Raw genomic sequence first — 15,833 nt, 5'->3', positions numbered from 1 at the left:
ATAACCATCTTGAATTCTAGTTTTTGACAATCAGTCTTCTTATGAAAAGCTACAATTTTTTTAATCTTTGGATAAATTTACTCTCACAAACAGGGGTATTTTGAGAATTATGAAAAATTTGAAGGATATTTTGGGATATTCCACAAATGAGAGAGGTATTTTGGTAATTTTTCATTAATTTTATTATCAAACTTTAGATGGTCGAAAAAACCTAGGTTTTTGTGAAATCTAGTGGATTTTTTTTCGTAATACCTATGAAACTTATCCAAAAAAAACCTCTTGGTTTTTGTGTTTATATTCTTGAAAATAGGTGTATTTTGTGGAATGATGTGCATGTCTAATGATTGCGAGTCTCTTTTACCTCGTAAATATATGGTTTTTACCTAACGTTATGATTGGAGAGAGGATATTAAATTATGATTGTAGCCGTCGGTATTATTTAAAAATCAACCATGAGAGGATATTAAATTATGATTGTAGCCGTCGTCATTTATGACATGGCAGTCACTGATTCTGTGAAGAATATTACATTAGTAAAAATATATGCACTCTCTTTTAACATTATGTTTTATATTTTGGTAAGAAATTTGTATTAGGTCTAGACAAGCAGCTGCTTCCATTGTCTTGCTATGGAGATGGATAGAGTAACTATCTCTTGGACACTTGGAAAAGAGACTCACACTAGAGAGATAGAGCTTCGACACAAAAATCTCTTGCTCAGCAGATATTATCTTCAGTGTCTTCTTCCTCCAACATACAAATTTACCTGTTTGAAAGCAATAGTTTACATCGGGTTGGAAAAAATGTATATCAAAACCCCTTCACAGTGGGATATTGATGAAAATGAGCACTTTTTACTAGACTCTACTCTCTCTTCTGAGTATTTCATTGAACATTCTAGTGATATGCTCTATATTACAGATAGTGGCGAGAGTGATTTTGGTGCTAAGCCAGGCATAACAAGCATCAACAACAGTCCATGTGCAAAAGAAGATTGTTTTGAGATAAAAAATCCATCAATGCAAGAGGAAACAAATCCTGTTGATAAAAAACAAAGATTGGACTCCGGTCATGATGACGTGCATGATTTGACAAAAAACTCCATTATCCCTTGGATTTTAGGTAGCAAAACATGTTTCAGACTACAACATCTGATAAACAATAGTAAGAAAATCAAACAGGTGACCTAACTTCCACAAGTTTATGATGGTGACATTTCATTTGAGCTAACCCCCCGTTGAAGAAGGTTGTAAGAGGATGGAAGGGATGGAGCAAAAATTTGATGGTCATCTTTGGACAAGGCTGCATAAAACTAACATGTCCATAAATTGTATTGTTAGGCTTAGTTATTGCTTGGGCTCATTAGTTTGTCATAGAGTTCTTTGCCCGTATTATTTGAACAACGTCAAGTTCAATGTATCCTTCTTTCATGGTTACTTGTATAAGCAAGTAAGCAAAGGGCTTCTATGTGAAGACGAAAACCTTCGTATCACTTGTCATTATTGCAAAAAAGTTGTTTTCTGTGAGAGTCCTTGTTCTTGTAAAGTGTACTACATTTTGCCCTGAGATCCAAAGCTTACAAGAATGATGATTCACATAGGTCATCACTTGCATGAAGTTCAAGCAGGTACGTCAAGAGCCACAATAGAGAGAATACGAAAGATGGTTGCAAGTGTCTTGAAGGTGGATAGAAGCAGTGGACCAAGAAGAGTTCAAATGATTGTCGCCAGAAAATTATTGGTTGACGCTATTGTTGGTTCAAATGAATTAAAAATGGGGGAGTCAGAGCTCTCAAATATATTGGAAGAAATGATTCCACTGGTTCAGAATGAAAGGTAAAACATTTGACATTTAGATTTTTCAGTGCAATAAGGTTATTTCAATTTTTGACTTTTTTTGTATAGATTTAAGGTAATGGTAGCTACTGAGAAAAGACAACAATACTCGATTGTTGGGGATGGGTTTGACCACATCATGGTTTTGAAGAAAAAATGTCGCTTTCCTTACTTTCATGGGAGTCATTTCCCTGGACAAGGTGGCCCAAATGATAAGTGCTACATCTTTAAGATGTCAACAAAAGGTCCAGGGTCTGGTATAGACCTTGTCAATCACATGCGTCGAGGAGGAAATGGAGATTTGAGTGCTTCTTGGGTGCATTTTGATCACACACACAGAATAGATGGATGGGCAACTATGTCATGCTCTATCTATGATGAAAGGTAACTTTTTTATGGTTTGGAGCATTTTGTCATTGCATCATTTGCAGACTTGTTGTGGCTAAGATTTGTTATTTTCTTTAGTTTGAATGGATTGATGGTTATAGCGGTTTGTGACACCAAAGAGGAGGATACAGACACACAAGTCTTGTTTTGGAGATCTCTTAATGATGTTTTGGCTCAAGAAGGTTATCCATCAGCAGACTTTGCAGGCTTTATGGCTGATGAGGCTAGAGCAAACTGGGCTGCCATGCGTACAATTTTCAATGGAGGGCCAAATAACATCATGATTGGAAGGGAAAGGTCATGTCTCTTCCATTGGGAGCAAAGTCTACAAAAACATACTAAAAAATATATAGCCAAAGAAAATTTTAGTATCCACAAAGACATGTGTGAGACTTGGCGCAAATCAAGGACAATGGGTCTGGCAATGAAGCAAGCAGAAGCAATTAGAAGATGGTGGTCAAATAATGTTGCAAGTGAGAATATCAAGTCACTAGAGAAATGGTTCAAGTGGTGGGAGACAAGGATATCTCATTGGGGTAGCCTACACAATGAAGTATGATACAATCATGAGCCTAACTTTGACCTTCTCTATTTTTTGTTTCACTGATTCAAAGTTTTTTGTTGGTGGAATGCAGATATCTATGAGTCCTTGGGAAAAAGCTCAAATTCCTAGTACCAATTTTTCAGAGACCATTCATGCATCTTGGCTTGCTGGTGAAGGGGGTAGCAAAAAAATTTCCTTGTATGATTCATGTGTCACTGATGTCATCAAAGCTTACATTCAATGCACAAAGCAACATGGCTATCTGACTGGTAGATACATAGGGCTTGGTCCGGATATGCAAACGTATCTAGAGAGATCAAGAAATAAAGAGAAAACTCTCAGCCCACTTGCACTGGCACATGCTCTCCAAGGAGCAGTCGCAGGCACACCATTTTATGGGCAACCTTTATTGCATGGAGACAGGGAAACCGTGCAAAGAAAGAAGGCAAGAGGGTTTGCAGAAACAGCTTCTCATAAGCCTGGTTATGTGATGGAGTCTAGACAACGAAAAGAGCACGGACGACCACGAAAGATTTTGTTTGATACGGACATGAAGAAAGAGGGACAGAAATTTGATGTGAATGCAGATTCCACAGATGAGGAGATTCATGCAGATAATGACATAAGAGATGACACCGCACCCTCTATTAGTGAATATGCTATAGGTGATTTTGAGATTGCTGTGCCAAGGGGTCATTGGGAAATCAGACGAATGCATCAAAATGTCTCTCGTAAGTGCTTTGGTGTGCTTGAAGGGAGAAGATGTGAGAATGTCATGCAAAGTAGGTCTCCAGGACTTGTGGCCCCATGCTTTTGGGGAGAGAGAACTTACAAAGACCAGAGGCAACACCAATGGATGTGGTTTTGTGGCCATGATGTGCACCACACTGAAGTTGTGGCCAAACAAGTATTGTCACCACAGGAAAGGCCAACAACTTAGCTAGTAGAGAGTGGAACAAGTGTATCAAAGGAGGAGTATGCTGGTTTGCTAGGGGCAGGTTTTTTGATTAGAGATCCTTCTCCAAAGGTTGTCAAGAAAGGGGAGACAATGGGAAGCTCTAGTAAGCGCAGTAAAAAATGGAGGTCCGGTGTCTCTAAGGAGGCAAATAAGCGCATGGAAATAGGAGCATGTATGGAAGCTTGTTTTGTACAAGAGATAATTATGGTGCCTGATCGTCATGCCGTGTTCAAGATATTAACGCAAGATGTATATGATGTGCATGTGGCTATGGAGCCCTACTGTACATGCCTTGATTTTCAAGGACGGGAGAAAGCAACAAAATCTTACATAGCTTGTAAGCATTTATACTTTTGTCTACACATAGATTCTTGGGTTGGATGGTAAGCAACATATGATTATACATCAACCAACACTACATGAAAGAGATCTCACTTTCATCTTGAATCAGCCCCGACGGTATATGCCTTCAAAGAAGTAGAGAAGATAGAAATGCCCAGTAGTTTGCACAATTTGTTTTGACATTTTGGTGGGAGATCGTACACTTTGTGAGTCTCCATTTTGGAATTTCCTAGTAAAACAATCTCCTCGATGGCATGCTTTTTGCCTTGTTCTATTTGGGACCCTAAATATTATTTCTTTTGGCGAATCTTTATTTGAAATGATGGTAGTGCTTGTAGCATGTGCAAAATTGTTTTGAGTATTTAACTTTGACATGTGCAAAAATAGTACTTTTTTGGTTGTAGCCTTGTAGGTTTCTCTACAAGAATGACATACATAGAAGTTCTTGTTGGGTTGTACTTTTTTTTAATACACTAATGTTGTTGTTCTGAAGGGATTGTACATGTATCAAACTTGCAAAGATAGATAAAACTTAGAAACATCTAAGTGAACACTCTAGTTTGAGCATGCAACTTAGGAAGACCTAAACTATGTGAGAAAGCTCCAAATGAAAAGCTTTCAAAAAATTGACACTCCTAGACTTGGAATTGTAGTCAAATTTGTGGATGACATATGTACAATACATGATATCAATTTTGGTGATGAAATTGTTGCATCTGGCATTTGATGCCATCGGTTGTATAAGCTCACTTTGTATGACAAGTGTGGGAAAATTTTTGCAAATACAGTTGTGGATTCTAAGGCTATTTCAGATGCAAAACTTTAGCATGCACGTTTTGAGCATCTGAATTTTGCCAATTTGTTGTGTTTCCAGATATTTAATATGGTTTCTTCTTTTCCACCTCTTGAAGCACCTGTCAAACATGTTTGTGAAGGCTAAATTTGGATAAGATGCAGCTATATATAGGTTTCAGCTTGTGCATAGTAATGTTTTGTGGGCCCATGAAAACTCTCTCCTTGGGAAATAACCTGTACTTCGTGATTTTCATTGATGATTACTCCAAGCATGCATGGGTATATCCACTTAAATCTAAGTCCGAAGTGTTTATTTGCTTCAAGCAATTTTTGCCTAAAAATGTCTCAAAATGTACTATGGGCACCTCCGTTCTGATCGAGGGGGGAGTATATGTCTCATGAATTTAATGCATTTTTGGCTACTCATGGGATAAAACACCAATGCACAACTCCATATACACCTCAACAAAATGGTGTTGCTGAGAGAAAAAATAGGTCACTTACAAAAATGGCACGACGTATGGTCAAAAGTCAAGCTTTCCCATATTTGTTTTGGCTTGAGGCCATCATGTGTGTCATGTACTTAATAGGTGTCCTACGAAAGCTTTGCAGTCTATGAATCCATATGAACCATGGCATGATAGAAAGCCTTCTCTTGAGCACATGCTTGTTCTGTGGCTAGTTGGCATATGCTTTGGTGTCACAAACGCAATGCAAAAAATTGGATGATAAGACTATCAAATGTATTTTTGTTGGTTATATTGCTAAAATCAAAGGTTACATGTTGTATCATCCACAAACAAAGTGAATCTTGGTCTCATGGGATGTTGTGTTTGTGGAAGAATATGTTCATCCCTTGGTATCATGTACTAGCCTGACATTGGATGATTGCCATGCAATCTGAATATGATGCACTTATAGAAAATGACACATGGACTTTATGTGATTTGCCTCCTAGCAAAATGCCATTGGTGCAAAGTGGGTTTACAAGTTGAAACACAACTCAAATGTTGAGATTGACGCTATAAGGCTCGACTTGTTTGCAAAAGACTATGCACAGTCGAAAGGCATACATTATGAAGAAAGTTTTTCTTCCACTTTTTGTATGACTACTGTACGTTTTCTATGTGCATTAGTAGCTCATTTTGGTTGGTATGTACATCAGTTAGACATTGTTACTTCTTTCTTGAATGGTGACGTATTTGAGGAAGTTTATGTGACGCAACCTCACAATTTTGTCAAGAAAGGACAAGAGGATAAAGTGTGCAAATGTAAAAAAGCTTTGTATGGGTTGAAGCAATCTCCTTGTGCTTGGTATGAGAAATTTGATACTCATTTGGTCAAACGAAGCTATTGTAACAGCCAACAGAAAGCACATTGTATGTAAAGCGTGAGGGTGATGTAGTTCTCATTGTCGTTCTCTATGTGGATGATTTGTTGATCATTGGACCAAATGAGAGAGATATTGTTGAATTTAATTCTGATGTGAATGCTACTTTTAAGATGAAAGATTTGGGACTGTTGCATCATTACTTGGGTATAGATTTTAAGTAGTGTGAATCAGATGGTGGTATTGCCTTGTGCCAAACAAGTTACATAGAGATATTTCTATGTACGTTTGAACCTGAGGATTGCAAACCTATTGCCACTCTTATGGAAACATGTTTGAAATTGAGTATTCATGATGCTAGTGATGCTGCCGATGTCACTCTTTAGAAAAATGTTGTTGGCTGCCTTATTTATATATGCAACATGAGGCCATATATTCATCTTGTAGTCTCACAGGTCAGCAAATTTATGCATAGCCCAACGTCTAAGCATTGGTAGGCTATCAAGAGAATTTTTTGCTACTTGAGTGGCACTTTACACCTTGGCTTGTTTTATCCCGAGGGGGGATCATTGCCAACAGATTTACATGTTCTTCCAAACTCAATTTGGGCTGGTTGTTTTGACACGCGAGTGTCCACAAGTGGTCTTTGTTTCATGCTAAGTAGTTCATGCATATCATGGTAAGAAGCAACCTATTGTGGACACTTCCACTTGTGATGCTGAGTACAAGGCAACCGTCTCACAGCTACGATTAAGTGTGAATGGCTTAGATGCCTTATGGCTGATTTGGGTGTTGGACATCTCTCTCTCTCTCTCTCTCTCTCTCTCTCTCTCTCTCTCTCTCTCTCTCTCTCTCTCTCTCTCTCTCTCTCTCTCTCTCTCTCTCTCTCTCTCTTTGCAATTCTTCTCCTTCCACAGAACACTGCCAACTCTATTTACACTGATAGTCAGAGGCATTGGTAGTTGTGAAGAACCTAGTTTTTCATGCTCGCACAAAGCACATTGAGAATTACCACTATGTTAGGGAGAGGATCTTAGAAGGAGAGATCTGCTTGGCTTATGTGCCAACACAGGACAACCTTGCAGATCTTTTCACAGAGGCATTTTCTTGTGAGAAGTTTGAAGATTTTTGCAAAGCTTTGGGCTTATTCCCCTTTGTTGACTGATCATGTCCTCAAGGCATGGCACTTCCCTATACTCTATGTTTCAACTCTCATTCAGACATCACTCCTAGGGGGGATTTGTTACCATATACATGTGGTGGTGATGTGTGTGAACACACTTAGGAACATCGGGGCATTGTTTCCCTCACTAGGAGGTTTTTCCCTCGTGCATTGTATATGTGCCCATCACTGTAGGAGGGCTATCTTATCTTTCCAGTGCACATTAAGTAATACACTCTTTGTTGTGTGCCTTGAGGTTCCTTCATCTTCTCCAAGCTGAGTGTGTTTCCTTGCAACCTAATTCCAACAGCATGATGCAACTCATAAAGAATAGAAGGAGAAGCCCGTAAAGTTGGCTATAATGGTGGCCTCAATGGTTTTAGCCAACACCCTTAAGTGCTTTTTACTATCTACTATAAAGTGGCATTGATAACTTCAAGTACAATTTGACCTTGTCATTTGTAAAATGCAAACTTGTATCCCAATAATGTCAACTCCCCGACCCTTGGTACCGTTTTGTCGCTCCTAACTCAACTAGCAGGACATTGCATGGGATAGAAGCCATGCTTCCCATTATAGACATCAAAGCATCTTGCTGTGAAAATTATGATTCTTTCCAAATTAAATGTTAAAAATGCATTGAAATCACTAAAAACTTTAAATTTTTCAACCATATCATGCATACTTTACCATTTTTCTCAGAAGATAGAAGAAATTTGTTGCTTGAGATTGAATTGTGGATGGAATGTGAAGTCCTCGCAAGCAAGTGTCAACTTCAATATGATAAACCTTCTGCAGAGCCTTGCTCTTTGCAAGTTGGGGATGATTAAATTCCCTTCTAGAACCCCCTTGACCTGATTTTTTGAGCTTTTTATTTGGCTCGCAGCCATGGCTTCTTTGGATCTAGCTCATAGCCATGGATTCTAACATATCTTGAGCCCTCTGATGTACCTTGTAAGTCCCTTCACTCGGTTCATGCCAATCTAATATCAAAGGCAATCCATCAACTTGTTGTGTAAGTGTTCATATACACCTTTGAACCGATCATGTTTAAGCCCTTAACACTAGAATGGTAACCTAATAGAACATAAAAGTGTCCTTTCAGGGTTTTGGGAAAAATTTCCAAAATCATAGTAGATCCACTCATTTTGAAAAATCCTTTCATGAGCTTATAGTTCAATAACTACTACATATGGAAAAAATGAGAGACTTGTAATTTTTCTCATCACTTGGTCACTACAAGCCTCCAAAGTTGATGGACCAGTGCATTTTGCCCAAAACAGCAATTTCTTACGGTTGATTGCATATAAATAAAAGTGGGGATTTTTGTAGGACATGAGATAAAATGCCCCGTTAACTTCAATAGGTTGGTGACCAAAACATATGGTTGCTTTTACCTCACTAATTTATTTTTGGGCAAAAGAAATAGGTACAAAAAAGTTGCATTTTTGCCATTCTGCGGACCTATCATCAAAGTTTCTATAGTCACGCTCAATATAGATACTATATACATGTTTTCTTGGTTCCCTTTGGGCCTTTGGATTCAAAAGGAGCCATGGAGCATGTCAAAATGATAATGGATCTCTTAGAATTGGAACCTTGGGGGCAATGATAAAGTGCTAAATACAGCAAACATAAAAAAACGGGGTTTAGCATTATGACCTCTAGAAACCGATAGAAACTACTCAATATCTAGCCAAGTTTTTAGTCTATTATTAGATATGGTTACTACCTACAAAATACACACAATTGGCCTAAGAAACTAGCAATATTGAGAAAATTATACTCGCTACTCTAAAATGTATTGTATTCTTCAGCAATCAAAAAACTCAACCATCATCATATACTATTCTATATAGCATATTAGGTCCCCCAAAACTCAAGGAAGATTAGCTTTATGTTATACATTACACTTACACAATCAAAATTGAATTTGGATATCAAGAAAGCCACCAAAAAAATCATAAAAGTGCTAATTTTGGCCAAAAAAACAGGATTATGCAATTCTTGTAAATTGGTCATAACTTTCAATTGTAACACTCCCTACAAGCATCCAAACATGTTGAGAACTATGAAGGCCTAACCTCTAGCCATCTAAACCTCACAAACATGAAGTTTAGAGTGGTATAGTTGCCAAAAATTGAAAAAAAGCCAAAAACAAGACCCGTTTTTTCACACAGTTTAGGTTCATAAATGTTGTGCAAAAGTAAGGTTAATGGTGAGATCGGTACTCCAAAAAAAATGCTAAGTTTTCTTCAGCTCATAAGGCAACTTTGTGGATATATAGCACCTAGAAATTCATTTTCATACTCTTCAAGTAATTCAAGCAAAATGGTCACTTAATAGGACACAAAAGTGTCCAAGGACATAAAAGTGTCCTGTTACCATTCTAGTGTTAAAAACCCCTCAAGCTCGTATGCTTATAGCATATCTCAACCTTTGGAAATGGTTATAAACATCTTGTACAAATAGCCTTGCTTATAACTTCATCAATCTTAGTTTGTTGGTTTGACAAACAAACTCAAGATCAATTTAAAAATAAATAAACATAGTAACCACCAACCTTATTACCCAAATGTGGGTGCTACCATTTTCTTTGGACCTAATTTTGATGACCATTGTCAGAAATAAGCCCATGTGTACTCCCATTTAGAAATACAAACTCAATACCCATGCACTGACATTTGAAGTTGGATTTAGAAATGGATGGTAGCAGTAGTAGTATGGGTATACTTAGCACCCCAAAGATGCCCTTTGCAGGAGTGAGGAAAGTGTGCATGAACACAAGCCTTGCAGAAAGTGTAGAGAACTTGATAACCAATGACAAAAAACTCTTGAAATGAAGCTCAAGCAAGAATTGGTAGCCACATTATGGAGTGTATGCCCTTGCATGTGCAGAAAAATCCTCCAAAGAGCTCCCAAAACATTAATGACCAAGGGTAGAGAAGATGAAAGCAAGGGCATTGTTGAGGCACAGGCTATGGTGGGTGCCACCGAGGGGTGCCATGGCTAGAAGAAGGTGCAGCAGAACGAGAGAGAGAGAGAGAGAGAGAGAGAGAGAGAGAGAGAGAGAGAGAGAGAGAGAGAGAGAGAGAGAGAGAGAGAGAGAGAGCAAGAAGAACAAAAAAACAACACGGTATATTGTATTATGATAAATGTGTAAAAAACCTTATATAAAGCCAACCTTGCCATGCACAAACCATGCAAACTGTAACTTTCTTCTATAGGTTGTGCCCATGGGCTTGACATACCTAACAATCCCCCCCTCAAGCCCAAACTAGACAAGCAACTCATGATACCTAGAGTTTTTGGTGTACTCGCGTCAAACGTGAGTTTTAGGTTCTCTCAAAACCAAGGATTTTTGGTGTATCCATAACCTGGTGCTAGGTCAGTAAACCCCCCTTGAACAGATAGGGTGTAGGCCAAATATTTAGCTACCAAAAACGGAGTTTTTGGTTCAATACCAAACCTTGGCTTTAAGGTGTACCCAATAACCTCATGAGAAGTGGTAACAAAATAGGACTTGAGAACAAAAATGGAGAATTTGGGAGGTCTTACCACTCATGTGTGGCAGTGTCTAGAGCCCGTACAATTTTGATATGATGACAACTGACAAGCATGACAATAAGTGAAAACAAGGATTTGATAGAAAGTATATGATTGTCTAGACAAAGACTTCATGTTCAACATCACTTTGCCTCATTGCTAGCTGTATTTGATTGACAAGAAAAGCCACTAAGTTGGTCCATATATGGCATACTTATCCGATGTGTGAAGAATTGGGTAGTTGTGTATGTTCGAGCCTTATTGTCATTTATGAATAGCGATCGCATGGCTTTAGTGGTATTTGAATCAACTTTTGAAGATACTGAAATTTTGCTTCTTATACTGCAAGCGTTCTTGTCATTAAGCCTTGACATGCTTTTAGTACACTTACTGTCACATGCTAAAATATGCCGGTTTGACAATCTTGACCGATTGTAAGAGGTGTGAAGCCCCTCAAGACCCTCTTGATTGAACGCAAAAGATCAAATCTTAAAGTTTTATTTGAGTGTGAAACGGGTGAAAAAGAAAATGATGGCGAGCTTGTTGCAGATGAAACAGAGAGTAATGGCATGGATCGTGTTTATCTCAGAGCGGCTAGTAGAAGCAGAATCGCATGAGGCTTCAGAGTCGAAGGTCTCTAGTCACTCCATGGCAAAGCTTTTGCTGTTGGTTATGACCGGATTGATGTAGGTCGTTCAACCTCCTCTCTTCTGTCTAAGCAATTGTACCCGCACCATGTCGACTCAAGCCGAGATTGGGCGGCTCTGATACCAGTTGTTGAGGCACAGGCTATGGTGGGTGCCATCGAGGGGGTGCCATGGCTAGGAGAAGGTGCAGCAAAATGAGAGAGAGAGAGAGAGAGAGAGAGAGAGAGAGAGAGAGAGAGAGAGAGAGAGAGAGAGAGAGAGAGAGAGAGAGAGAGAGAGAGAGAGAGAGAGAGAGCTCGACACAGCAAGAAGAACAAAAAAACAACACGCTATATTGTATTATGATAAATGTGTAAACAAACTTATATAAAGCCAACCTTGCCATGCACAAACCATGCAAACTGGAACTACCTACTATAGGTTGTGCCCACGGGCTTGACATACCTAACAGGCATAACTTGAATTCAATCCAATTCAACGAAAGGCGAACTCGAATAGGGTGTAAATAAATGAAGGAATTTTAGAAAGTAAACTTATGAACTTCAACACTTATTGTGGGTTTGAAGATTTTTTACCCATCATCCTCAACTATCTAGCCAAAAAAACTTGGGTCGAAAATATATTGCTTATTGTTATTGAATGGCCCCTTGGAGGGAGGATTGGGCAACTTTGGCCTCCCAAGAACAACCCCAAAAGGGCACCTTTGTATGTCCAAGCTCAATAAGGCCATGGAAGGTCTATGTGGAATCCTTAAGAGGGAGAGAGAGACACGCACTACTCTGCCATTTCGACACTTGTAGAAGTCATGCACTCGTTGGGGTGATCTCATTTGGTGCCAATACTACAACAAATGGTGCAAGTCTCCCATAACCCTGAAGTTCCTCTACTACAAGCCAGTGCTCCCATGGCCATTGGCTACAAGCTTCCTTGCTTGGTGTGTCACAGTGGAATCCATGCTACCCACATCTTCTCTAGTTGTCTTCATTCTCGACCACTCCCTTCTTGCATGCCCATGATCGTGCCATGCAACTAAGATCCGTGACACCCATGCCAAGCTCCACTCCACCCTCTCCTTCATTCGTCCCTCAAAAGAAAGGGAGAGAGAGAGAGAGAGAGAGAGAGAGAGAGAGAGAGAGAGAGAGAGAGAGAGAGAGAGAGAGAACTCCTAGCTTTGATACCAATGAAAGGCCGAGGACTATTGCATGCTTGTATTTGTTAGAGAGCTGCTTAATAATTGTCAATATTTTGTGGACATTGGCTAGTAGAGTTGCTTGCACTTGTTGCTCCTTCCTCAAGGTTCAATCTACGTAGTCCGAGTAGTGTAATTGGATGCTCCAAAATTCAATTGAGTATTTTTCACTTTATTTTCTTCTCCGTGCTTTGGATCTTCTTACTCAAGTACTTTATTATCTTATAGACAATTGTGTGCTTTGATTCTTCATCAGCATCTGTCAACCTTGCAGCTGTTGTGTTTGCTATGTTCCCACTATTTCTCTCTCCTTTTAGGCTTTTTTCTCTTGGATGATGTTACAAGATTCAAGCTGCTTCTGCCAATGGATTGTCCATTGGGAGAACTAGATCCTCTCATGAATGCAATCTCCTTATCATTAACACATATTTTCCTCAAGTGTCCAAGCTCTCTCTCTCTCTCTCTCTCTCTCTCTCTCTCTCTCTCTCTCTCTCACACACACACACACACACACACACACACACACACACACACACACACACACATGGGTGTGTGTGTGTGTGTGTGTGTGTGTGAGAGAGAGAGAGAGAGAGAGAGAGAGAGAGAGAGTTGTCCACAATTGCAAACAACGATTGTCCAGAGGGAGAGAGAGCATATGAGGAGAAATTTGAGTTCTATTTAGAGCCCTCCCCACCAAATTTACAAGAATTCCCCCGGGGGGAGAGAGAGAGAGAGAGAGAGAGAGAGAGAGAGAGAGAGAGAGAGAGAGAGAGAGAGAGAGAGAGAGAGAGAGAGAGAGAGAGAGAGAGAGAGAGAGAGAGAGAGAGAGAGAGAGAGAGAGAGATAGATAGATAGATTTTATTATCGTCCTTGAAGGTCAAATATGACCTATGGGAACAAAGTTACATGTGATGTAGTATGTGTATGGTTGATGAGTGACTCTCGATGCTCCAAAATTGTGGTGATGAGAGTCGCAATGGAGAGCCCACACTTTGGCTAGGAGAGGAAAGTATGTAGGTCTACATCATGGCTGAAAATGTGAGAGAAGCAAGTTCAGATGTGACCAAAAGCTGAGCACTCTAGCAGTGTGTGGTACTCAGACTCTCGAACTTGTAGTGAGCATAATGTGCACATTCAATTTGAGTCTTCTCCATTGCCCCAATGCCTTGTCTCACATCAAGGAAATGGGAGCTAAGACGAATGGTTGCGATAGTGCATATCGTCGACAAGGGGATAGTCTCAAGCATGTACATGTGAGTATGGTTTTCTCTTTCAGCGAAGAACTTGGTTTTGTAGTTGGGGGCAATATGGATGGTGTAATGTATGAAGCATGACCCACCGGATTTCTCCCAAGCCATAATACATTGGCGTTGTAGAAAAGCTTCATTCACTTGGGAGTCAATTGAAGCATCATGTAGCCAGTGTAATGCATCCCATCTCCCAAACCACTTCTTTATGTCTTGCATCCATCCCGTGCTCAAGATCTTGCTTTTATGCGTCTTTTGAACTTTTTTTCTTGCTTCCCATGCAATTGCAGGAAGTCAATGTAAGGGGCTTTGACGCATCTTTATCATGTACTCCACAACTCTTTCCATGCCCCATAACCTCAATTGGAAGACAGGGCCGACTCAAGAAGTAGGAGCATATATGGTGTTTGTGTCTTCACTTGGAGAAAGTTTGTAAGAAAACACTTTTGGACATTCTCAAACTCTTTCCAAGTAGACTTTGAGATGCTCCTGCCCCACACTTCAACTCCATAAAGAAGAACCAGTGTCACCAATGCATCAAAAAGATACTCCTTGAGAACCCAATACTTGATGTTTCTCGCATTACACATGTTCTCAAATGCATAATATGCTCTCTTTCCCACTTCCAAACGATGCATAACACATTCATTCCAGTTGTGATTGGACAGAACCTCAAGGCCAAGGTACTTAAAGCTCTCAACAACTTCAAGTGTCTCATTGTTGTACACAATGCATGGCTTCTCTTTATGGTTGGTTTTCACAAGCATAACCTTTGTTTTGGATTCATTCACAATAATCCCACTATGCAAGCAAAAGTTCTCAAGGAAAACCATAAGCTTTTGTGCATCTTGTAAAGTGTGTGCTAGAAGCACTACATCATCCGCATACAACAAAAGCATGATTATCGCATTGCAAATAGTGACCTCTTCAATGCCTTCTTCTTGCATAAAGTCAAGTACCATTTGTTCCAATTGATTGATGCGTAGACCAAAGAGAGTTGGTGACAACGGACATCCTTGTTTAACCCCAATAGTGCTTACAAAAATTTCTGAAATTTCTCTTCCCATGTGCAATTGACAAATCACCTTCTCATAGATTCGAGAAACTGCAACATCAACTCACTTGGCACTTAAAGTTCTTTCATCCTTCTCCACAAATTGTTACGTGGAATCATATCAAAGGATTTCTTAAAGTCCACAAACAACAATACAATCGCTTGTCTTTCAACCGAATTTCCTTCATGAGAACACGAAGAGTGACAAGATGATCAATGGTTCTATGGCATCGACAAAAACCCGCTTGTCCCTTTGCATACTTGTCATTATCTTCAGCCCAATCACTCAATTTCATCTCCATTATGCACCCAAACAACTTTGCCAGAAGAGATCCAACCATTATAATCCAGTAGTTGTTTACATTCTTTACATCCCCTCCTTTATGCAAAGGCTTAACGCAATTAGTACTCCAATCATAAGGCATACCATGTTGAAGTGCAAGGTTGAACATATCACACATTCACTCATGGGTAAAATCTCCCGTCCATTTGATCATCTCCGGCTTGATACCTTGAAGATCTCCCGCTTTAGAGTGGCCAACTTTTCAAGCCCACCGCATACATCCTCAATAGTAAAAAAAGCGGGCATACATGGGAGTGAACCATAAAATGGCATTTTTCAGCATTTGCTTGCTCATATAATTGCCTACAATGTGTGTACATATCCACAAGACTCAAGTTACCAAAATTCTCTCCTGCTTGTACCTCAAGTTTCTCCAAAAAATTTCACATGCATGTGTCTTTTCTTGGACTTGAAAAAGTTGTTGCTTTACTTCCCATCTTCTTCTCTTTTTTTA

This window comes from Adiantum capillus-veneris, chromosome 23, assembly GCF_014529385.1.
Source record: "Adiantum capillus-veneris isolate H3 chromosome 23, ASM1452938v2, whole genome shotgun sequence".
NCBI lineage: Eukaryota > Viridiplantae > Streptophyta > Polypodiopsida > Polypodiales > Pteridaceae > Adiantum > Adiantum capillus-veneris.
The sequence above is the reverse complement of the archived record's forward strand: the minus strand, read 5'-3'. Positions refer to the sequence as shown.